The sequence below is a fragment of the Chroicocephalus ridibundus genome, chromosome 1 (genome assembly GCF_963924245.1).
Source record: "Chroicocephalus ridibundus chromosome 1, bChrRid1.1, whole genome shotgun sequence".
NCBI lineage: Eukaryota > Metazoa > Chordata > Aves > Charadriiformes > Laridae > Chroicocephalus > Chroicocephalus ridibundus.
In genome coordinates, this window is record NC_086284.1 from 4,857,860 (window position 1) to 4,882,693 (window position 24,834).

General features: G+C 36.9%; 1 protein-coding gene across 6 annotated transcripts in view; it reads left to right on the forward strand.

Moving 5' to 3' along the window:
• Nucleotides 1-24,834, forward strand: part of TENM4 (teneurin transmembrane protein 4) — a 1,293,844-nt gene that overhangs the window by 79,335 nt on the left and 1,189,675 nt on the right. For 5 of the 6 annotated variants that reach the window (XM_063326336.1, XM_063326383.1, XM_063326392.1 and 2 more), the window contains exon 1: nt 14,849-15,133. The exons of the other annotated variant lie outside the window; for it this stretch is intronic. The gene's annotated coding sequence lies outside the window, so the exon portion shown is untranslated. Of the gene's footprint in view, nt 1-14,848; nt 15,134-24,834 lie in introns of those variants that run through there. 6 annotated transcript variants of the gene reach the window in all.

A 24,834-nucleotide genomic window follows, 5' to 3' on the forward strand; every position in this document is an offset into this window, starting at 1 on the left:
TGATCCACCTTTGTACTGCACTTTAATAGACACAAATTAAGGAATAAATATAAATTTGTTTTACTCATCCATCTTTTTCAGGAAGTCAGGTGGCTAACATATAAAAGCAGATAAGGGTTTAAAGTTTCAGAGAGGCTAGCCATGGAGGTTACACCATTTCTGACTGACCATTCTATATGTTTTAAAGGTCTTTTATCTTAGGTATAAGACCTTGTACTGATTGAAAAGCTATTCAGTGAGACAAAGCTTACAAGAAAACGTAATATATTTTACTAGGTCATACCCGGCAAAAAATGAAATGAGCTCTCAGACAAACAAGCCCCTCTTTAGGTTTGAAATGTGGGTGTCAACTTCCTGAAGCTGTATATATAATTATTTATCTCTGTTCACAGTCGCTGTATTATTCTAAAATCTGCTCTCATTTCCTTATCGATGCTGCAGCCACACATACTTTTGTGTTCAGTTTCCTTTCGTCTGCTTTTAGTAGAATTCTTATAGGTTCTTTTTAGCTTTGTTGCCCTCTTTTGCTGTTACTGTGTGGTTTGCAAAAGACATTTCTTCACTTCAGATACCAGGTCACGCAGAGAAGATGTTTAGCTTTCAGGGAGAATTTTGGTGCTATTTTAGTCAAGTGGGACAGAATTTATATGGCTTGACTTTGGACACCTATGATTCTTCTCATCCTATGGTAGATGCACAAGCTGGACAAATGATTCTTATCCCAAAAGTGATTTTTCCTCTTCATTAACTGCAAAGTCACCTAAAATCAGGTGCCTCAAACGTAAACACCTAGTGTGGGATTAAGCTCCAGATACCAAATACAGATGTCTGCATGTAAATTGGGTGTCAACTCCAAAATGCAAAATGACGAATTGCCTTAGGGTGTCCAGGAAAACTGTATGGAGCTGTCAGAAATGACGGTGACCCAGGGAGATTTAGACTTTGCAGAGTGGCAGCTGCATGCCGGATGGAAGCCCCTAGGGCAACCTAATTGGCACCAGACGCGTGCATTTGGGCAACTGCACTGAGCACATAGTCAGCGGCACCCAGAGGATAATTCAGCTCAGTCTGCAGAAGATCTCTGTGGTGAAAATCACATCATAAACATATGTGTCTAGTACCTTTGAGATTCATCATGATTAGGCACCACTCAAATTGATAACTCTCTTGTAATTCCTGTGCCAGCTCCTTGTGGATGTCTGATATCCTAAGGCATTATAAGCCCTTTTAGGTGTGTGTAACTAAGCCCCATGCTGGATAATCATTAAATTTAGATGTTTTAATCTTAAACTGAATCCCACCCCTAAAAACAGGTGAGATGATTACTATTGCTTTCTAATCTTTCTCCCTCATCCCGCTCTTCTGTAAAATGGACGTAACGATACCAAGCACACTGGATGGTTTCTTAAATATGTTGTGATGTTGTTATAACTCCATCAAAATAATTTCATGAAATCTGTGCATTAAAGCAGTTCCTGCTAGCTGAGGAACCAGTTGTAAAGTGCTTTGAAACCCTTCCTTAATGAGCACTATAAAACTGCAAAGTAATATCTTCTAACAGATTTTTCTTAATTAGCCACTAAAACTGTGGAGTTAGATCTTCCCCCAAACAAAATTTCATGCAAAGTTAAACATTTTAACTGACTTTGCCATTTAAACATAAAATATGCTCTGTTCTCTCAGACAAGGGAAAGTCCCTAGTCCCTTGAGTTTGCTTTGTCTAGGCATTCCAGCGGTAATCGGTACGACAATTACCGTGCGATGAAGTCTGAAGACATTCCTGAGACAATACATCATAACAGAGCAGCACGTTCAACTTACATTTAATGGACATGATGACACTTATCTAGATGCAGGGAGTGATACATTATGGGTACACCGTGTGAGATATTTAAAACCTTCAGCAGGGCTATATTGCACATGCAGGGAAAAAAAAAAACCAAATAAAAAAAAAATATTCCAGAGCACTAAAAAGAACGTCACATTTAAATTTGCCATTTAGCTGTCAAAATATGTCCTGCTGATTGTGCTACCAGTCAACAGAATGCACATTTCATACATATCATGCATGAAAAGCAAAACACTTTGAAATATATCACAGACCTACAGCACAGGCCCATTTCCTCTGGAAGCAGATGAGTGCCATTTAACCACAGCTCAGTTAATGACTTTTGTCATTGTGCAAATCAATGAGGCCTCTACAACGGTTCATTTTATTTATTTTGCCTTTTGAACATGAGCAAGTATAATTGTATTCTTTAATTAAACCAATCTTAATTATATTTTGCATGCTTAAATGCAGTATTTTTGTACTATGATGTACAGCCCTAGACACACAAATAATACTTAATAATGTAGCAAGCATCATGTTCATTTCTCTGCTCCTTTTAGCAGCCTTCCAGTGAAAGCTATTTTATTCGGCAGCACTGCTGAAGACCTTCTAAATGTAAGGTCCTTCCAGTCAGCAGTGAACTTTTATTTCAATAGGAAAATAACTGATGGTAATAACAGTCCAAAGACAAATTATACGCGCCAAGAGGGAATTTATTTCTGAGCAAGGGGGTAAGGCATTATAGATATAATACTACCTATAAAATGAATCCCAGGCACTTGGCCTAAAATTGTATGGAAACCCAAGTAGCTGAAACAGCACAGCAAGATCTTAATTCTAAAGTATTTTCCTAAAAGTATATCAGAAATATAGAATATTATCATACTACAATACATTAAAGCAAACGTGAGCATCTTCACCAAATGTCATGAAGCATCAGATATAATATTTTCCTTCTTTACTTTCACTTAAACCTGTTTTATTATACTTTTAAGCAAGCTGTGCATTCCTTGCTGGAAGTAACTTTTTTTTTTTTTGATGTAGCCTTTCAAAAGCTTGTCTAGCCCTGCTGATGATAACTCTTAGAGCAACAGTAACACAGCCAACAAACTTTTCTAGTGTCTCATTTATTATCAGAATACAAGGGTGTGTATATTATTTTTCTCTCGAGTTTCATTGAGGTTTGTATTGTTTAAATATATCTGTTGGGATGTCAGATAGAAAGTGAGTGAAGTCACCTATATCTAATGAATATGTGTTTTCTTATTTTTAAAAGGAAAGAAAAAAAAATGGCAGAATGTTAAATGGTTAAAATTGGCTGATTTATTTCAGACAACTAGTTCTTACACTTCTCACTATCTCACTGCCCTCCATAGTGATGCACTCCTCAGCTGCAAACAACAGTGTTCTTCAAGTTTTTTTCCGAAGCCATCTATCATTATTGACTTTGTTTTTCTCGTTATGGACAGCATTTTCACTCTAAACTTCATGAATTTACTGTGATGTTGCAAGTGAGGTTGCCATGTAAAATTAAAAAAAAAAAAAAAAACCAACAAAAAATCAAAACCAAAACACAAAGAATCCCTGCCCTCCCCAAAAATATATATCCAAAAACCCTCTAGTTCATTTTGCCCACTGTTTTCCACCTATTTTTCATATATCTTGTTACCTGTGTTACTGGATTTATCAGATTTTACAGTCATATGTATACCTAATTTTCACTAATCTGGAGAGATGTTAGTCATCCCGTTGTTCATGGGCCACCACTGTCTGCTAAACTCCCGAAAAGTAGAACCTAAAAGGGCATGACGGATTTCCAAACCTGAAAGCTTTGCAAAAGTATGCCTTAGAAAGGCCAGAATATACAGACCAGGTGACAGAATCGTCAGAGGAAACATTAAGACTTCTAACATATATCAGTTACTTGAGCTCACCACTTTCAAGCATACTGGGTGCTTGGGGGTTTTTCTTTCTTTTTGTTTTTTTCTCCTGAAATTTTAGGTGATTTTCAAATTGAACAGCTTGAGAGATACACTGCATGTTAATTGTTTAATACATGTTACTTAAAGAGTGTTTGTTATAAAATGGCAATCACATTGAAATAAAGGGCTTCATAATCAATCTTGCATTGTATTAGCTTGTTTTGAATTTTGACGTTGGTTTAAGTATTTCAGTAACATCAATCAGTTGCATCAACCACTTTCAATAACACACTCATGCCAAATGCTATTTTCTGTTATACAATTATATCTGGAAAATAAATGTAAGACATTAAAATCAGCAACTGTTGAAAACATGCAGTAAAATCTGAATTCTGTAGTGACTGAATTTTAGAGAATGAATTATATATTTGTCCTGAACATGACTTGAGTCTTTCACTTACAACTACCACAATTCCACCTGTTTACAGTGCTCCTTCTCTGGCCTAACCTCTCCCTGGACCCCAGATTACTGGAGTCCGCAGAAGCAGCCTGGGGAAGGATTGCTACATGTTTACCCTATTGTTCCAATTCTTTACCACTTCTTCACTTTTCATTATAGTTTGAAGCAGGATGCTGGACTAGTCAGACTTGTGATCTTACCTAGGAAGGCCATTTATGGGAAATCAAAAGACCATTTCATTTCCCTGAAGTGAGATTAATTTTCAGGTTATTTAAAGGATATTATTAACTGATAGCGTTGTGGTCCTGTCTCTCCTATGATTCTCTATATCTCATATTAACTAAATGCAGCCTCTTCTGACAACACTGTGGAGTGTTACTCTATTCGCTCCTGGAAAAGAATATTGCTACCTAGCGTTGCATCCTCAATCTGTGCAAATTGTCATGGCTCAGTTGGAAATTAGTGCAACTATAGTAATTTATACCTGCTGAGGATCTGGTCCCAGGAGAGTGATAGGGGGGAAAAAAAAGGTAGAAAGCTTTACTTATGTCTCGCATCTGATTTAGATTCTCACTTAGGCTTTCTTGGACAAGTTCTCTTCCTGTGCTACTTCCCTGAAGTTAACAGAGTTATGCCAGCAGGGACCAGCTATTTTTGGATCAGAGGTTCTTATTTTCCAGCAGAACAAAACGTACTCCTCACAGTTGAAGCAACACTGGAAGGCTTTCGGGTTTATGGCAAATTCCAAGCTGGACAAAATAAGCTGGTGATCAAGCCATGACTGGTTATTGTTCAAACTTAATTATAGTGTAGACCAGTTGCTCAGTTTTCCTGTTTCATGCTGTAAGCAACATGTTTCAGATAGGGAAACCTTCCAAGTTGGCTTCTTCACCAACCAGAAGACTTTGCCAGTGGTTTAGTTCTCATTCTGAGAATAAAATAAAGGATGTCAGAAGCCAGCTGCCTCTAGCATTGCTCCACACATTACTGCTCTGTGAATTACTGTTCTCTTGTGATATTTGTTGGTGTTTCCACTGAGAATCAAGCATTTATTTCGTTCACTGAACAGAAGCTCTATAAAGATAGTGTTGAGTGCATGAAACGAGCCTGCAAAAGCAAAGTCAGACACCAACACTGACCAGTAAAGGACAAGACATTTTAGGTACCAATGCAACACATTCTGTAAATGCTCTGGAGTTTCTTAGAACCTCAAGGTGAGATGCAAGATAGAGCATACGTGAGTAAAGTGACATTTAGATGGAGTTTTAAGACTTTTAAATCAAGACCGAGGGCATTTGTTCTCAAAGATATGACTGGAAGTTATTTGGCATTCTGGATTCAATTGCATTTTCTTAATCATAACTTACATAGATGTTATAGATGTTTCCTCATGTTTTCTTAATACAGTTATTTCCTTCTGCTGAACGCTAATATCCAGTGAAAACCTAGTGAATCTGCATGCTAGATCCACAATAATCCTTTCCCAGCTGGATAGCTGTGATAGAGGGATTTCAGCATTTTCTTTAGTCAGTCCATGACAGGGCCTGGATTGTTATGCCTGTGTTCATGATATGCTGATTTCTTTCACCCTTTCAATGAATATTAATTTTAGTCAATTACCAATGTCTGCGTGTGAGCTACACACCAGCTACTGTGGTTGAATGGAAAATGCCTGCAAGGCTGAAACTTGTTTATTTTGCAAAAATATCCCTCTGTTAGTTTTCTTCATACAAGTCTAAAAGAAATTATCAATTCAGAGATGCAGCTTATTGTGACTTGGCCCACCGGTCAGCTGATGAGATGTTCTGATGTTTTTTTCTTTGAAAGTCTTCGTTCTGTTGTTGATAAATAACTTTAGTCACTTTTGATTCGTCAAATAATTTCAAGATTGAGGAAACGTGGAAACACTATTTCTTTCAGACCAACTTTTTCTCCCCATGTAATCTGCCAATATGTCCAGGTTTCATGAGCTTTTTACACTATTCACACCAATTTCAGTATCACATCTCAAATGTGAGACCCAGCAGATCTTAGAAAACCTCCTGAGAAGCCCCTGAAAGGTTCAGGGAACTGATGAGGGTTCTCTGGATTTCTATATGCCCACTGTGTGTCTCTTTTAGCAGTATCAGAGGGGGAAAAAAATTATGTCATGAGAGATATTGAAAGGTCACTAAGGAATGCATTTTAATAAGAATATGATTAAAATTCAAGCAGGCGGCTTCAAACCAAATAAAGTTATTTGGCAGATGCTGCATAATTAAATTGTCCAACAGGATATTGGGGAAACCAGGAACATAAATAGGTTCCAGATAAAAATTAATGGAAGATAGGTCCAGCAGCAACTATTAATTCAAGCGCAAACTCTGTCAAAGAAACTCGCAAACTGTGCAGGCTGGAGAAATATGCCAAGAAAATCAACAGTCTGCTTATGTCCTTATCTTTTTATAGGAACATTATTATTAGCTGCTCTTGGTGGTCTGTTTCATAGCATTATTTTTTATATTTTTAAGTAAAAAACTCAAAAGTTTGTAATCTGAGTCAAACACTATGAGGAGATATTTTAAGAGACAAATGTTTCCCTTATTTCAAGAGGAAGGAAAAAAAAAAAGTAAGTTAATCATACTGAATATCGTTACACTGAAAAAAAAAAAAGGGTGGATAGAGATTCAAACAATTTGTCTTTTAGTCAGTGATTCATGATGAAATCTTAATGCAAATTTGAATTTCAGGTCCACAGGCATGTCTTCTATTTATCAAGATTTCCAAATCATTCCCAAACCTTTGATATTGAAGTACATCAACAAATTACTTTGTACCAAGCTTTTCTTCTAATTAGGCTACTAATGGTTCAAAATAGTATTGTTTTATGGTGAAGAAGATATTACTACAATTCTTAGCAGTATTTCTTTTATGTGCAGCTTTTTATTGGTTTAATAGAATATTATTTACAAGGAGAATAAAATTTTCATTTTTAAGTGTTAGTTTAACCTACAAACCTACAGAGGAGCAATAGAAAAATACGGATGCTTGTGTAGTCTTCTGGAATTGTGTTTGACACAGAGGACAGGATCTATTTAAAGAGACTTGATAGATGCTATAAATAAATGGAAGTATTGTAAAATCTTACTGTATCCCTTAAGAGCAGTTCTGTTATCACAACACCGAAAAAAAATAATCTTTGTTTCAGGCTAAGGGTGTAGGGGCAGTTTGGATGAAGGAAATGGTAAATTGTGTATACGCTGAGCACAGTGAACAAAAAGAATTCAAATGTAATTTCCCAATATCTTTTGCAAAGAAAGTGGTAAATTAATTGTAGCTGATTTTGGGAAGGAATATCCAGATACATATTTTTTATCAAGAGAGTTCTATCTGAGAAGACACATTATATCAAAATATTTTTGATAATATTTCAGTTTTTACCAATAGCATAAAAAGAGAATAAAAGAAAGGGAAAAAGGTAGTAAATGAGAGGCAAAAAGTCGTTTAACTTCTCAGAAGTATATACATAACACCTAATATTTAGCCTTTATAAACAAAAACCTATGCTGCAGAAATGGTTATGAAAATTTACTTGCCTAGGGAAAATACATACTTGTCTAGTTTTTAAAGAGAAGATTGACACAATAATAACAGATAATATTTGGTCTAGTATCGTAATAATCATATTTAACTAGACTAGTTTATTTTTCTATCACAGGAGTAAGTATGATTTTGTAATGCAGTGTTTTTACAAGGGAGCTGCATTTATATTATTGCATTTCTGTTGTAGTCTAAGCAAATAAAATATTGTGACATGCTATTTGAAAGTGGGGGTTGTAGAATTTCTGACCCTTCACGTGTACATCCATTTTCTTTGTTTATTGTGTACTTAATGAGCAAGCAGTGTGCTTTAGTTTGAATAATGGGCAATTAACGTGTTGTCTCTTAGCTACATTCACAAACCTGCCTTTTATTCTTTGGTAGTGCCCCTCTTTCAAAGGAGACTAGTAATTATCTTCGACCCTGAAAGTCTGACCTACCTAGTGTGACAAAGTGAAACCTGTCTTAAGCCACTACCCAAGAGACCAGTAAAAATTGGTCACCTACCACATGTGACCTTTAACTGAATCCATAGAAGACTGCAGTGGAAACCTCAGGACCCACATTAAAGTAATTGTTTAAGACAGGACTATCTTCCAGAGGCAGAACAGGATATGAGCATTGTGTCCTGATAAGGTTTATCTTTCTTCATTTAAAATACTAATACTGTCAACAAAGTTGTTTGTTTTTTTTTTTTTTTTTTTAATAGCTGTTCTTTATTGTCAATGCTAAGTTCTTTTCCCAGTCCACAGCCAGTGAGCTTGCAGAGAACCACGAGTTAACTAACAAAGCCCATTACTGTGCTGACATTATTGATGATGCTATCAATGCTTCAGGTAGACTAAAAAGGGAATTGCAACTTGTTTCTGGGGCCAGTCTCACTGCAGTCTCATCTCCTCTGGCAAGGAGCAGATGAGTTGTTAAAATCTCGAAAGGCTTCATTTACACCGTGGTAAAAAGAAATAAATAAACCCATACCTGTAAATTATATAGCTGCTGCTTATTTTTGTCAGGAGCATGCTAACAACATGATCCAAAACTATAGCACTCTCTGAGGATCCTTTTAATGATTAAAATTAATGTGAGAATAACATAGATTTCAAGAAATCACATATTTGTTACATGACTCTCTTATGTCCTTGAATGCAGAGACCGAATTAGAAATGCAAATTATTTCTGGGGAAAAGGCCTTTGAATGGTAGGTGGGATTTTTTCAGAAACAAACCTCAGAACTTTTCTGTGAACATGTGGAAGTTAGAGTCAGTGGTACAGTTGGACTTTGATAATTCATTCCTGTCCTATTTTTTTGGTGACAAAAGAATCTGTTACAGAAGATTTTGGACTGTAAGAGGACAGATTTTTCATTGGAAGGTGTTAAACATTATGTGAGATGAAGGATACCAACAGGAAAAAAAAAATTGGGACAGCAGGAGAATCAAGAAAAGAGAGTAGGAGAAATAGAAGAAAATGGAGAACGAGGAGGAAATTTTGGCAGTGCTGCTCATGCAAGTTCAAAGCTGTGAGTTCAAAGATGTGGAGAGTTTGATTGTAATACAATGAAGAAATGGAAAGAAAGACAGTGAAGAAAACCGAGTCAATAAATCAGGAAAGTACTGACACCCCGTTTTATGACAGCAGCTCTAAAATAAATACTAAAATGTTAAATGAGCAGTAAAATCCTCTCCTCAGAAGGAATGTGACTCTTAGAGTGAGAGCAAAGATATCAAGAGCGTTTTGGAGAGGTGAGATGGGAAGGTACTTTCACATATCTACACCAAAGTTTTATAAAGGTAGCAATGGAAAAGAGATTCTGCTATTGATGAAATCTTTCAACAGTGAAAGGCGAGATACTGGGGAGATGAAATGTTTCTTGGTATTGTAGTCCAGTCGGTGCAAACTTTCTGAAAAGCATGCTGGTTTTGTACTTGCAGGCAGTGCCTTTTAACCTATGGACTCCTCCAGGGGTGACCTCAAAATTAGAAAAAGAAATAAAATTTGCTTTATCACCGCTGTTTTATCAGGTTTTTTGATTCAATAAATTGGTTCATCATTCTTATATCAAAGAAAGAAACAAAACCTGGGAAATTCCAAAAGAAAAAAAAACAAAACAAAACAATTTTTTTTTTTGCTGGAAACGTAGTTGTTAAGTGCAACCGTGCACTAATTTGCTCCCTCATATTTAAATCCCAAACACTTAATGTCAAGGGAATTAATGGCTAAAGATATCATAACACTTATGTTGAATACATTATAGATGTAAGAGGATTATTCTGATCAAACAGATGGAAATGCATATTTCATCATGCTACTACAGCTTTAACTCTGGCCCAAAATAAACAATGTTTTTTCATCAGTGATTTCAGAATGTAAACAGAGCATAGCACACAACCTTGCTGAAAAAGAAACAGTTATGGCTGAGATTTTCAAAAGCAGACAATGGATCTGAACAACTGTTTGACTCTCTGGGCTTTGTAAAATCCTTCCTAAAACTCTAATCTTTGTACATGGCTAACAGGTCTAAAAGAAGAGGTAGCTCCAAAATTTATCAATTCATAACATTGCTTTTCTCTTAAAATCTCTAGGCTCTCTTCAGCTGCTCTTGGCAATTTGTACAGACTGATACGGTACTAATTTTTTTTCTCCTGTTGAGTTAGACTTAACATTTGAATGTGTAAGGCATACAGAAGGTTCCCTGAACTAGGACTAAGGGACTGTTTCTGGTTACCCAAGGTAATCCTGTTTATATATTATTAATTATTCCCGAGCCGGTACTGATTTTCTCTTTTCCTAATGGTAACTTGCTTAATCTCTAATAGAATCTTTGAACACAAAAGATGTAAAGCAGAGATATTTTAGGGAAAAATCAGAAAGCACAGCTTCAAGTAACTGCTTAGTTAGTATGTGATCTTACAAAAACACAAGTTGAGGCTTGGAAAGTCATTTTACAATGCATAAAATAAACTTTGTCCAACCCTTTATTAAATTACTATAACTATCTCCAGGTTTATAGAAGAATCATTAGAATCCTCTTTGGACTTCGTTGCCCGGTGTCATTATCCCCTGCACATTCCTGTCTGTTGGGACAATCCAACACCCACACAAGTCATTGGGAAGGATTTTATAAGGTTCTGGCGACACTGAGGCATCTTGGGGTTTCAGGACAGGAAACCTACCTGGCATTATTGAGAAGATATAATCTGTCTTTCTACCCCTCAAGAAATAAAATTCAGTTCCTTCTTTAAAAAGATCTCCATCACAGGGAATTACTCGTTTTGTACTCCCTACTTTCATTTCTAATGGAGTTGTCATCCAACATGCTGATAGTAAAAGTCAGTTCTCACACTGAAATTTAGACTTGCATGGATGGCCATTAAGTTAATTAATTAATTAATTTTACTGACCACCACTTTAAGAATTCACTTTAGTTCTTGCCATTGCTTGTATGTTTTTTTTGTAACGTTTGATTTGGTTCGTTTGTTCTACAACTTACTGGATTTTTCTAATGTCTCCAGTAAGGTCTTCCAAGTGAAAAGCTCTACAATAAAGTTCAACTTCACTTAAAACTCTTCAAAGATAACTTTTGAATTAAATCAAATAGCTAAGTATGGTAATGCCTGCATTATTTTTCCAGAAGGGAAAAGGAATATATATATAAGCACACCTGAATTTACATCTGTCTATCCACGTGTTTCAGACATCTTCCTCACCGTGAAATTCATGACTCTAAGTAAGCCGTGTCAGCACATAATTTATTCCACTCTAAGTATCATGAACCAGTATCATAAAATACAAGAACACACTGAAGGAACTCAGCCCTTCAAAATTCTGTGTTATTCTGACCTATTTCGATTTTGTATTCTAGTTTATGAACCTTCTAGTCACTTTTCAAGTATTTCACCACTTCATCTCAACTTTCTTGGTGGGAAAACAAAAGTGGGGAAAAAAAAAGAAAGGAAATGTTGAAACAAATGGACATAATAAGGACGTTCTTGTAGGGTACAACATTTCTGGCACAATCATACAAAGTCAGACTGGGCCACATATTGAGGAATTTATTTAATGGGACCTTATCTATTAATTAGTTTTAAATCTGTGTATAGATGCAGAGTTAATTTGTTTCCATAAAATGGTATCTCCAGAAAAAAAAAAAAGCACTAAAATAAGAGCAAGAATATAGCTAAAAGAGTCAACACCGATATCTAAATACCATTTACAGACATTCACAGCAGTTCTATAACTTCACTATCTAGGCATCACCTTTACTTACCTCTTGTAAGTACAGTGGTGTATAAAATGTGGCATCAGTACAATAGTCTGAGTTTTACCACCAACATGTGTTAAAAGTTTACATAATGCCAGCTGCATAGGAAATAGTAAACAGGGGAGGGGTGAAGAAAAGAAAAAAAAAAACCAAAGGAAAGGAAAGGAAAGGAAAGGAAAGGAAGGAAGGAAGGAAGGAAGGAAGGAAGGAAGGAAGGAAGGAAGGAAGGAAGGAAGGAAGGAAGGAAGGAAGGAAGGAAGGAAGGAGGAAAGAAAAAGAAGAAAGAAGGAAAGAAGGAAAGAAGGAAAGAAAGGAAGAAAGAAAGGAAGAAAGCAAGAAAGGAAGAAAGAAAGGAAGAAAGAAAGAAAGAAAGAAAGAAAGAAAGAAAGAAAGAAAGAAAGAAAGAAAGAAAGAAAGAAAGAAAGAAAGAAAGAAAGAAAGAAAGAAAGAAAGAAAGAAAGAAAGAGAAAGAAAGGAAGAAAGGAAGAAAAGGAAGGAAGGAAGGAAGGAAGGAAGGAAGGAAGGAAGGAAGGAAGGAAGGAAGGAAGGAAGGAAGGAAGGAAGGAAGGAAGGAAGGAAGGAAGGAAGGAAGGAAGGAAGAAAGAAAGGAAGGAAGGAAGAAAGAAAGGAAGAAAGAAAGGAAGAAAGGAAGAAAGAAAGGAAGAAAGAAAGGAAGAAAGGAAGAAAGAAAGAAAGAAAGAAAGAAAGAAAGAAAGAAAGAAAGAAAGAAAGAAAGAAAGAAAGAAAGAAAGAAAGAAAGAAAGAAAGAAAGAAAGAAAGAAAGAAAGAAAGAAAGAAAGAAAGAAAGAAAGAGAAAGAAAGAAAGGAAGAAAGAAAGAAAGAAAGACCTGTGAAAAGAATAACTTCATATTGAAGACCTTTCCTCATCTGTGGTTTCAGAGATTGGGAATTTCTTTTCTGTCTTTTCCATTGTCGGTAAAGGGAGCCTCACTTGAACTAGACACTTCGCCTTTAGATACTGAAATTAGTTTAAATGCCAATATCTCAGTGCTGTTATCTTACTGCCAGCCTCATTCACAAAGGCTTGCAACAGGATCCAGAAATAGGAATGGACTATCTTCTTCCTAATTTAGTGAAGTGGCATTATTCAACCGTTCTGGTTGAAAATCAGAACATCTAAACTGGTAATATAAAGTTAATCATCCGACATGTGGCTATTGAACAAATTTGGCTAAGTCTCAGCTTGAGTTCAGTAATAGCTTTTTGATTATTGAGGTCCAACTGCAAAAAAGGCATTGCATTATCAATGTTACTGCTTCCTGCTTCCTGTGGGTTTTGAAAACTATTCCTAGAGCAAATGAGAGAGGGAAGTGTGCATTGAAGTCACTCTTCTGTCTGTGCTGGAAAAGAACGTACTTGCAATTTCCTGTAATGAAGGAATAATATTCTGTACACAGTGGTCTAATTAACAACTTAGAAAAACGCTTTGCCAATACTTCTTCATAAACATGTGGGTGAGGATAAGAAAGAGGCAGGGAAGACAAAAGTTAGTTCTTGAATTAACATTCAGAAATGTACCAATTTTATGCAATACTAAAGTAATTATTATATGTGATATTAAAGAGAGTGGATGGAATTAATTAGGTATCTTTTAATTTTACAGTAATAATAAGTTCTTAAGTTCTTGCAGCCAGCTGAACCGATGAATATGTACCAAACTCAGTTTTCCTAGGAGAACTATCATCATTGTAGGTCAGATGAATGGTTTACCTAATGCAGTATCTTCCCTTCAGCCATGTCCACTGGCAGCTAGTTCAGAGGCAAGTACCAAATCACTGTAACAGGCAACGGTGGATTTCCAGTTGAAGACACATATAAAGGAGGTTCGCTACTTTCTTGAAGATAAGGCTAGCTGTCCTTAAATCTTTATCCTACATGGTGTAAATGCACCTTTTTCTCTTCTTATCCTTTCAGAATTAGGTTACACTCCAAGTGCCAGTTTTGCTTTATGGCAGGTAGCGTTACTGTCTGCTTCATAAATAAACAATTGAACAACTCTCTGCAAGAGTTTGGAGAAATACATGTTAACTGATTGCTGATGCTGCTGACCAGTTGAGTTTCCAGCCAGTAGTCAAAAGTCATATCATGTCTTTCTATTCATTAACTTTGTAAGTGGAACTGGTAGTCACAAAAATCACTGCAATTCATTTTGCTCTCAGCCATACATGCCCTTGCAGTGTAAGATGCTCTATCTATACTTTGCCACGTGCCAGCATATAGAGGGACTGCCCTTAAAGACCAGCCCCCATATTTTATAAATTGTCCTCTGTACTGAAACATCAAGGCTATAGGCTTCTGTCAGGTAAGAGTAATAAAAATACCATCTACTTTCTAGGAAACTCAGCCCCTCTACAGATCGGATTCGCTTAAAAAGTGTTTATTCCCACAGCTTCCTCCATAAAATGAAACTCCAGATAGCTTTCTCCATCTGTTACATTACCATTTTTCAAACCTTCATTTGTTACCGTTTTCTGTGTTTACTCCCAGCCGTACCTAAATTGTTTCAGCGCTGTGAGATTGATAACAAGGAGCCAGAGGAGCGTTTGGGGATTTTCTTTCTCTCGCTCTACAAGACCCAGAAACTCTTCCACCAGAAACGGAACAATGGGAATTTTTAAGCTATTGTTCCCATTTCTTTGTATCAGCTTTCAGTTTCACAGGTATCCTCTACAGGGAGGGGAAGAGGGGTGAAGAATAGGGGGCGGAGAAACTGGGAGATATTTGATGATTAGCCGGGATGAGACAGGCAAGAGGTGTGGTTATTGCGAGATGAATCATACCCCAGGGGCTTCAGGAGGCTTCATGTATGCTTAATGCTTCTAATTCTCCTGGGCTGTAATTATCTCAGGATAGGTAAAAGAGACATTTTTAGAAATGTCAATTTTCTTGATTTATTGGAATTTAAGAGCTCATGCAGCAGACTCAGGGAGTGGGATTTAGCGGCCCTGTAAAGGTTGAGGCACCAGCCATTTCGCAGTAATAATCTGAGAGGAAGGAAACTCTCGATTTCCCCGTCCCAGGAAGGCCAGCAGACCTTCTGAGACATTGATTTATGCCTTGTAAGTAGCTCTGCTTTGCTTTTCTCTGTTCTATGTGGTTTCTTCATTTGCCTTTCTGCAACCAGCTCTTTAACCCTTAAAGCCCATACCGTCCCAAGTGCGTCAATCGGAGGGATCCCCCGGTCCCTCGTCAACTGCAGCTCTGTGTTCCCCTGTTTCCATATCTCTCCAGACTGCTTCAAAGCAAGCTTATACCTTTATAAAATTCCCTTCTATATCTTTTCCATCTGTTTTGCTTCTTATTTGCATCCTCCGTGATTTTGCTGTCCCCACAATAACTGCTTCCTTGACCATTTTTGCGTTTGATGCCAGGCTGGGGTTGGGGTTGTGTGGGAAGCAGACAGTAAGGACAGGCAAAGGGATCCCAGCAGAGAGAGCTGCTGAGATTGCAACCTGTGTGAGTCATGAACACCTCTCTGCTGTGCACAGCTTTTGTCGCACTGATATCCTCAGCCTGTCCTGCTGCTAAAAAGCAGCCTGGGATTTGACATTTATTACATTATGTATATACTGAGTTCCTCTTTCTGTCCTGAAAAAAATCCACTTGTTTAGGAATACACACACACACACATGTAAAAGAAAAAAAAAAAAGAATAATCCCGTACATTGTTAAGTGTTGGAATTACAGACCAAGAGAACAAAATCTCTATACAGCAAATTATGCAGCTGGTATCTGTGTCACCACGTGCTGCAGAAAAGAGGTCTCTCTCTATTCCTGGTTATACACAGCTGGTTGATTTCAGGTGCAGGTTCCACAGCAGAGGAGAATATATAGAGCATTACTCATTTGTTTCAGGTGCAATTAAGTTATTGTTCTGTCTGGGTTCCCTGCTGAGTATTTATTCACAGTGTGATCTTGAGCAAATCAGTCAGGTCCCTGATTCAACAAACATTTAGGTACGCTTACCAAGGAAGGTCTAATCACACACTTCGGTGTTTCACTGAAGTCTTAATCCCAAGAGAGATGGATAATACTGCAACTTTTGATTTTTTTTCAGTATACCTTCATTAAAAACACTGGAGTTGTTCTGGAAATGTGCCTGGTTAACAATGATCAGAATTTGAAATCTGTTGGTCGCCTTTCCATTTACCAGGAAAAATCAGAGGGCTGTGTTACTTAATGCTGTTATACCACTGTTTACTCAACTTTGCATATACACTGCTAAACATTTTTCTTTCATCTTTTAATCCCATCCTTCCCCAAATCCTTTTTTTTTTTTTAGCAACACAAACAATAGGTGGTCCCTTTTAAAACTAAATTAATACTCTGACGAAAAATACATGTAGGAGAGAGTTATACATCTCCCTTAGATCTCAAGAAGGGACATCTGTGCCTTTATTGTAAGTTCTTGTGGTCAGAGTCAAAATTGAAATAGGTGCTCTGTGGGATACAGTGGCTGTAGCATTTGGGGAGACAAGATTCTCTCATCAGATAGAACAGGAGAGTGCTTCCTTCTTTTAATGATTTTGCTTTGTAATTCAGCTGTTGGTAACCCAATGTTAAATGACAAGCAAACCCTGTTTCATTATACTAATATAGGTCTATGTGTTATTTTGATAAAAGAACTTGTGTGAGCTGCTTTTTTTCAGGCAGAAGCCCACTGCAGCTGTTGCTGCAAGGAGGAGATGATAAAAATATTTGAGTCTTAATGACCTGCTGTACCACAGCTTGCACGTTGCGTAGCAGAGCGGCTGAAGGCATTCACGTGATGTACCCCTCTGCTGATGTTTGAATAGCTCCTGGGAACCCACTTCAATGTCGTTTGCAAGTTTGCCAAGCAGATTTTTATTGATCAGAATGTCAATTATGGTTTCTCATATGCTTACATTAATTACCCTGTCCAAGAGAGTGTGGCAGAATGAAGGCTATCACGGCTGATATTAGGCTGTCAGGCTATGAATTTGTAGCTCCTTGAGAGCACAGAGAGAATCATTTCAAGGATAAAAACGCACCAAAGATTTTGCACACGGCAGCTATATGTCATGTTCTGATGTCCAAGCTCTTTACGATATTTTCCCTTTCAGAATAACAGAAGTTCTCAGGCCTCATTAATGAAATCTATATCCCAGTCTCATGTGTGAATAAAAAAAAATTAACTCAGAGAGCTCAGAAAGGGAATTAGCTCTATATGAATTAGTAGTCAGGCAGGTAAAGTCTGACACTGAAAGTGTTACCCGCTTTGATGTACAGAGGAATATTTGCATTCTGATACAAAATCTTAAATTCCAAACCACGTTCCTTTAGAGATGCCATCAGTTTGGTTTTGTATTTCTACTATTTAATGATATAGTAGCTCTTAGGATGTTTTCCTTCTAAATGAATAAAGGAAAAATAAATCTAACGATAAGTTTAATAAGAGTAATCTATACATCTGACTAAACTTTTTAATTAGATTTACTCTTTCCCTTGCCTCGCTTCAATCCAGTAAATAATCACAGGCACACGTACAAACAACAACAATGGTTAACATACGAGGAGCTCTGTTGACACAATAGGGCTTCTCTCTTGCCTGAGAATAAACAGTGTTGAGTGTCTTAGATTCAGGTCCTGCTGTTCCATGGCTCTCTTGAACAATGCATGGAAAACTGGCAGGAGAGCAAAGAACAAGGAGCAGCACCTCAAAGCCACTTTCAATTCATCATTTATTTTAAATTGTCTCCTTAAATATGCAACTGAATCTAATCCTACTGGAAATTCAGTATTTGTAGATCTGTGCAGTGATAGATTACCAAAGCATTAAAGACAAGCTGCCGAGGAAGTTTCTAATCTTACTTTGTAAACTATTTATCACCCAGGATGTAAACATAACGTGCATTTTGTTATTGGTTAAGGAAACTGCAAGTTTAAGAAACACAATTGTCCCCAAATCAAATTGTTCAGAGCTTTCCATGAGTTACAAAAATAATTACATGCTGGTCAAATCAAATATTCATTTAACTGGAAATTAACTGTATTTTAAAAGATTTTATGTGAACTTATACATTAGGAATTAATGGAGCCTCTCCAACAGTCCATGTCCTACTCCTACAATATTTCTGGAACAAGATTTCATACCCTCTTGCACAGAGACAGATATTGAAATAATAACCTTTTATCTCTGAAGATAACAGCAATTCTTCCAGGTATTTTATGGTAAACATTTTCTGTTGTATTTATCCTGTACATTGTCCAAAGCAGAGAAAACCTCCACAGCCCTACCACAGTGAAGATGCTGGAGATGAAAGGAAGGGAGAATATTAAATTGTTGTTTTGGCTCTAATTGAATATACTTTAACTATTTTAGAGAAAGTGAGCATCTGAATTGGGCACACTGTTCTCTGAGGGAGAAGAAAATGTTACCTTTAGTCATTTCCAAAATCATTTTAAGAAAAGTTTCACTTCAGTAGAGTACAGTAGACTTTGAGAAAGATAACTGTGGTGTTGATTGAACAGGATATATAAGAAATTCTGCTTGGAGTGACTTAAAATGTCTGCTGCATTAAACCATTCAAATAACATTTTATGGCAGCAATGCTAAAAAAAAAAAAGCCCAACAAGCCTTTTATAGCAGCAAGAATGAGCTGCTATAAAGAGTGTACCTTGTGCAACCACAAAATTGCCTTTTTCTCCTTGCTCTTTCTGTGCTTTTGAGTTTATAAAGCCTAGGACAAGCTCAAGGAAAGATTTCTACTGATTTGTAAGGAAGGGGTAAGAACTAATAGGAGTAAGATATATTTAAGCGGGGGGGGGGGGGGGGGGACACACCAACACAAAACAAAAAACAAACCCCAAAAGAACAAAACAAAATAAAACAAAACAAAACAACCAACCAAACAAAACCAACAAAAAATCCCACATTAGACCTCTCGCGTTTGTCATAAAAAAACTGGAGCACAATGTCATTGATCCAGAACTGTATCATTGGGCACACTCTTTCTTTCTGGGCTTTTATTTTCTATATACTGTTTAAAGCAATTTTTTTCAGCAGGTTGTCTCCAAGCAGAAATAACATGGCAAGATAAGCTCTTTAGGGGATCCAGAGGAATTGTCCACACAAAAGCTGTATAGTCATAATACTAAATCAGCACATTTCCATACTTGTCATACTCTTCACTGTGTTCTCTTTTGGGAACAACTTGTGCTGAATTGGGACATACATTAGAATATAGATAATGGGCATCTAGAAGAGATATTCTCAAGGTGACTTGCGATTCTCGTAGATATTTTCCAGATCCTGTTCAGTTTTATCATAGCACTTACAAAAGGTCAGTACCATTATCGAAAGTAATGCTTCAGTTATGATTTCATGCACCATCTCCTCAAAACTGCTCCGTATTGCCTCTTTTAAAGGATCTGTTAAGCCATCTTTGGTAAAGGTGGCATAGTGGTTTCCTGAGTCACCTTGAACCAACCACTTAAAAACTTCATAAAACAGGAATAGTCGCACCTCTGTATTTTAGAGGGCTAATGTGGATGAATAAATCAAAGGCCTTCAGTGGATATTTAATGACCATGTGTCATTATAAGAGTCACACATTTAAGGAAACAGGTGGATGCTTGTGATTTATATCCTTAACTCTAAGTGAGTAAAGACCTTTTCAAAAGATACTCTTAAGAACAAAGAGGCTTTATTTACTTATTTCTTTTTCTTCTACAGTTACTGTCTCATAAGGGCATTAGGAAGATAGATTCATTAATGTTTGTTAGACTGAGATACTGAGGTGATGAACACCAGAGAAACACCACTGAAACAATTAATAGTTTCTTACTCAGTTCAGACTTTGAATAATGGCATTAATTAGGGAGAGTAATACTGAAATTAAACTAACTAGCCTTTTTTTTGGTTTTGTTTTGTTTTGTTTTCCAAATTGTAGACCACATAGAGGGGGAGGGAAGTTGAAAATAACCTGTTCTGGAGATCTGGAAAAAATTTCCACACTGTTGGAGAAACCCCGGAATGTCTGTTTTTCTTTGTTCTGTATTTAGGCATGTGTAGAGAAAGGACCCATTACCCCAGTCTCTACTGTCATGATAAATCTCCACACAAAACCACCTAATTACATAATGGGTTTGGCAATTTTCCTTTATTTGCCTGTGTTCCTTGTTATCCTGTCTGAATTTCCCCAATATTTGTATAGAAGTCAAGTGAACAGAGAACAAAAGGGAAAATTCGTAAACCAGAGCACATCTGGATCTGCCCAGAGGAAGTGGGAACACCTGAGTGGTGACTTCCAGATTCACCCGGTCATGGGTAAATTTGAGTATTTCTTGTCCAGATAAACATGTATTTCAGAGGAATATTTTCCCAATTACTAACACACACATAAGCACACAGATACAGAATTATGTAGGACATGTATGCTTATTTATGTGCGTAAGAATGTAAATTTACACAGATACATTATATACAATGAATTCGATATGGTGCAAGTGCATTCATTCATGCATCAAATATAAGATGAATTTTTAGAATAGTTGTAAAATATTTTATTGATGAGTATATCCAGTAACAAGAATTACCACAGCTTTTTAAAAAAATATTAACTTATATCTAGACAATTTTTTTTCAAACAAATATTTTACCAATGAGATTAATCCAGATTTTCTCTAGTTTTCTACAGGAGTGCACTCCACTCCTGCTCTACAAGCATGTTGTTCAAGTCTATTGTTGTATAAATAATAACATTACATTTGGGTGGGCAAATGAATGAGATGCTCCTTTTTAAATTTGATACTATCATTTGGGGACAAAACAGTCACCAATTAGTGACACCTAGTTTTAGATAAGTGACCCTATTATATTCATTTTTTCTATTTCATAATTATATCTCTCAGAGTCTGTAATCATACCACACACTATGATGGAGAAGGTTGTATGAAAAGAGAATATAGAAAGGAGTAAACAACAGTCACTTATGTTTTACAAAATGACTAGTGGAAAGCTGCCTCTGAAGACTTGCTCCTTAAGACCTGTCTGTTATTCCCAAACTTATTAGTTATTCTACAAGAAAACACAAGTTCTTCCTGCCAGCCCTGCCTCACCTGCTTTAAGACCCCTGGGAGGACTCTACACTGCAAAAAACCCCATGGAATATTCTTGATCTGGAGAACAGCTCTTTTCGTTGTCTGTAGCTGAACTGCCACAATCACTAATCAGTTCTGAAAAACTGTCGTATTATCTGACCTAAAAAGTTCGGTTGCCCATTAATAACCCTCAGAGCTACCCAATCTCCCCTGCAATATATGTGTTAATGATGGATGAAGCGCCCAAAGAAGAAGTTAGAGCATCAGAGAAGGAAACAAACAGGCTGGTGTTGCCCTTACAGTATTTGATTGATTTACAGCATGTGCGGGAGCTGAGTAAAGGCTCTGCTGAGGTTTGACTAGAGTTGCCGAGGCAGTTGGTACTGCGAGAAAAGGTCAGAGTAGTTAGACGTAGCTGGATTGTTCACAGATGGCTGATGCTGTCAGTTTTAGTTGAAATAATCCATACTTGAGTTTCAAGGGATGAATCAGTCAGATTCCACCACCGAGAGGATGGATTGCTAACATGTTTTATTTTACTAATGCTTGTGGTTCTCTTAGAAGCCCTCTACATGGGCATACATAGTACCAGCAGCAAACAGGGATTAAACCTCCAGTTTTTCAAATATGTTTGAAAAAGAGCAGAATTGCTATGCAGGACTTGAAAAGATGTCACTCATGGCATGGTGTCTCTGCTTTTTGTCATGTCTTCATTTACAGATCTGCCAGAGAGCAGGTTCTGTGTTGCTGTGCTTTTTACTACTTATATTTGGTAGGAATGGGCCCGTGCTTTTACTCACCTGTAGCTTACTATGCCATTATTTCTACGTAATATGTCTTAATTTAGCATTCAAATATGAAATGAGCTTTGTAATAATTTCTCCATTTGCACTAGCTATTGCTTGCCGTAAACATTCTGAATAGCTGCACATGGTAGAATTAGTTGGTCAAATGTTTTCCTGCTTTTTTTAAAGGAAAAACAGGTTTTCAGTTTCCTGGAGTTTTTACGGTAACCAGCCACTGTGTAGAAAATAAAGGTTCAGACCTGAAATATTTCGATTGGGGGAAAGATATTTCTATTTTAAATCATTGCCTGGCTTCCTCATGGTAGGTTTAGTTTTGCTAACACAAATCCCTAATGTCCCTTTAGGCTGTCATAAAATAAGTGTGAAAAAACTTCATCTTTATCCCTTGGAGAGGGAGGACTTCCAGCCCAGGCTCCATGGAAAATAAGTGTTTGGTATTTGGTGACATCTTGACATAATCTTCAAAGAATTCTCCTATGTGCTCTCAGGATGAACATCCCAATAATTAGAAACCTGTCTCACAGCATAAATCATTCTCTGCTTTTCAAATATATTGCAAAGATAAGGCAAAAACACCACTGGTTTTACTGGGCAAGCTGGTGATTTTCTGACCTGAAAACTGTCTTCTAGTTTCTGTCCTATAGATGGTAATGAAGTCATGAGCAGTTTTGTGAGTGTAATCATTTATTTGGCTACATTTTATTATCTTCATCAAGTAGTGGGTTTCTTTAGAGCATTTGTCTTTGTGAAACACGTTTATGGAAAATAGTAAATTAACACTTTATCATAAGAACCTTTACAAATGCATTGAGAAGCAGTCAAAGTGGTTCAGAGAGGAGACAGCAATACACAAACCTGCAATGAAACCTCAGAAGTCCTTATTTACCTGGAAAAAAAAAAAAAAAAAGAAAAGACAAAAAGACTAGTTTCTTTTTTCTTATTCGGGATAAATTTTCTCTGGATCAAAGTGCTTTTAAGATATGGACACCAATAGTCCTTTGCCATCCTCTCTAGACTCACAGTTAGTCATGTTCAGAGTTAGTCAAAGCATTATAAATACTTTTGCAAACAGTTATTGAGTTTTGAAATTGTAGGATTATGGAACAAATTGTCCTGGGCTATCTTCCCTACCACTCACATGTGTCATCCTCTTGAAGAAGGTCTCTGGTAGAGATGAAATTCTGAACATCAGGAATCTATATCTTTATCTTCTGAACAGAGACGAAGAAAGGACAGATTATTTTTGAGAGATCTGCCAATAAGGTAAGATGGCATTCAGTTTGCCAGAGACTTCGGAATTATTCCACAGCACAGAACCTGCTTAACTAATGGCCTGTGATAATATTCTTATTTTCTATTCTTTTTCCAACTTAGTGACAGCCTCATTGGTAGCAGTGCAGGATCTTCTAGAAGCCTTTCACAGTAATCATAAATGAACTTCAGTTATAGGGCACTTGACTCAAAAATTTCCAGGTGGACTGTGTTTCGCAGCTGTTTGCATTTGTTAAAGTAACTGGAATTTGATGTGGTGCTATGAGTGCAAAAAGTTTCCATTTTGAAATGTATCAGGTTCCCCCGACAGCTCCAGCCTTTCTTTACAGGTGTCATTCAAGGCTGATGTTTCAATAGCGAGGACATCTATTTGGACGTCCTTTATCTGTGTATACTCAGTATCCCAAAGGTCTTTAATAATCTCATAGGCAAATAATTTCCTGCCTGCAGAGCAGAAATGAGCAGACTGAGGTAGTTTAGGTGTAACGTTGTTGAATAACTTGTCTTAGGGCTGACAGACAGAATTTACCCTAGGAAAATGATTGTCAGCAGCTTGCTCTCATCGATGAGTTTTGAGCCCTGAGACATTCATGTCTGAGTGGTGACACTTCCTATGACATCTGCCCCATGCAGACGGCAAGAGATGGGTATGGGTCAGAGGCATGAAGTTATCTTGGTGATGTTCAAGATGCTTAACAACATAAGGAAATGTTCTTGGAAACACAAAGCAAAACAGTTATTCAGTAAAGGAAAAGCTAATGCCTTATAGAAGACATGTATCTAAGTTGCTTATTATAAAGGACATCAGCAAGCACATGGTTAAAGTATTAATCTACATTAATGCTGTTTGGGATTTGAAAGATTGGTCTCCTACTTCCCAAAGGAGCTCCCACCAAACCTTTTTTTGTAAACTGATATGTGCCTGTAAAAAACAAAAACAAAAACAAAACAATTGCAAAAACCATGTCCTGCTTTCTACAAATCAATCTGTTGCGTTAAAACACACAGTTTTAGTAAAGAACAGTTTAGCTGTGTTCAGTGCCCAAATTCTCCTCTGTTTGTAGGCTTCAGTGCTGTTTTCAGTCTCATTCAAGGAGATGCATCTGGTTGCTTTCCTATTATTTGTTTGGTGCCTTCTATTCTCTAAGTGCTTGAAGATATGAGAATTTCACATTCGCTTCTTTGATGGCCTTCAGTATTTCAACCTTATGGTTGCCGTCATCCTTAAGAATGTGTGAGTATCAGGACACATGAGCTAAAAAGCATTTCAGTACAATGCAAGATAAGTTCAGTAAATAGATAACAAGAATTTTACACTATATGATTTGAATCCACAAATACAAGTCAAATAAAAAACATTTATCTATGGTACTCTAAAGCTGCTCACCATGTTTCAGGGTTACCCATGCTTAATAAAAATACTTATTGTAGTGCAGCTGTAGAAAGCATTATTGAATAAGAGGATGTCAGTTCAAGAGAAGATTTCAGGGAAACAAGGTGTTTTATTTCTATGAAATGAAATCCTTAAACTCATCATTAAGGCTTCCAGGTAGAAAGAGGCCCTTTATTCAACAGAGGATATTACACAGTTATTTGAAATCTAGAATCTCTTTTTAATA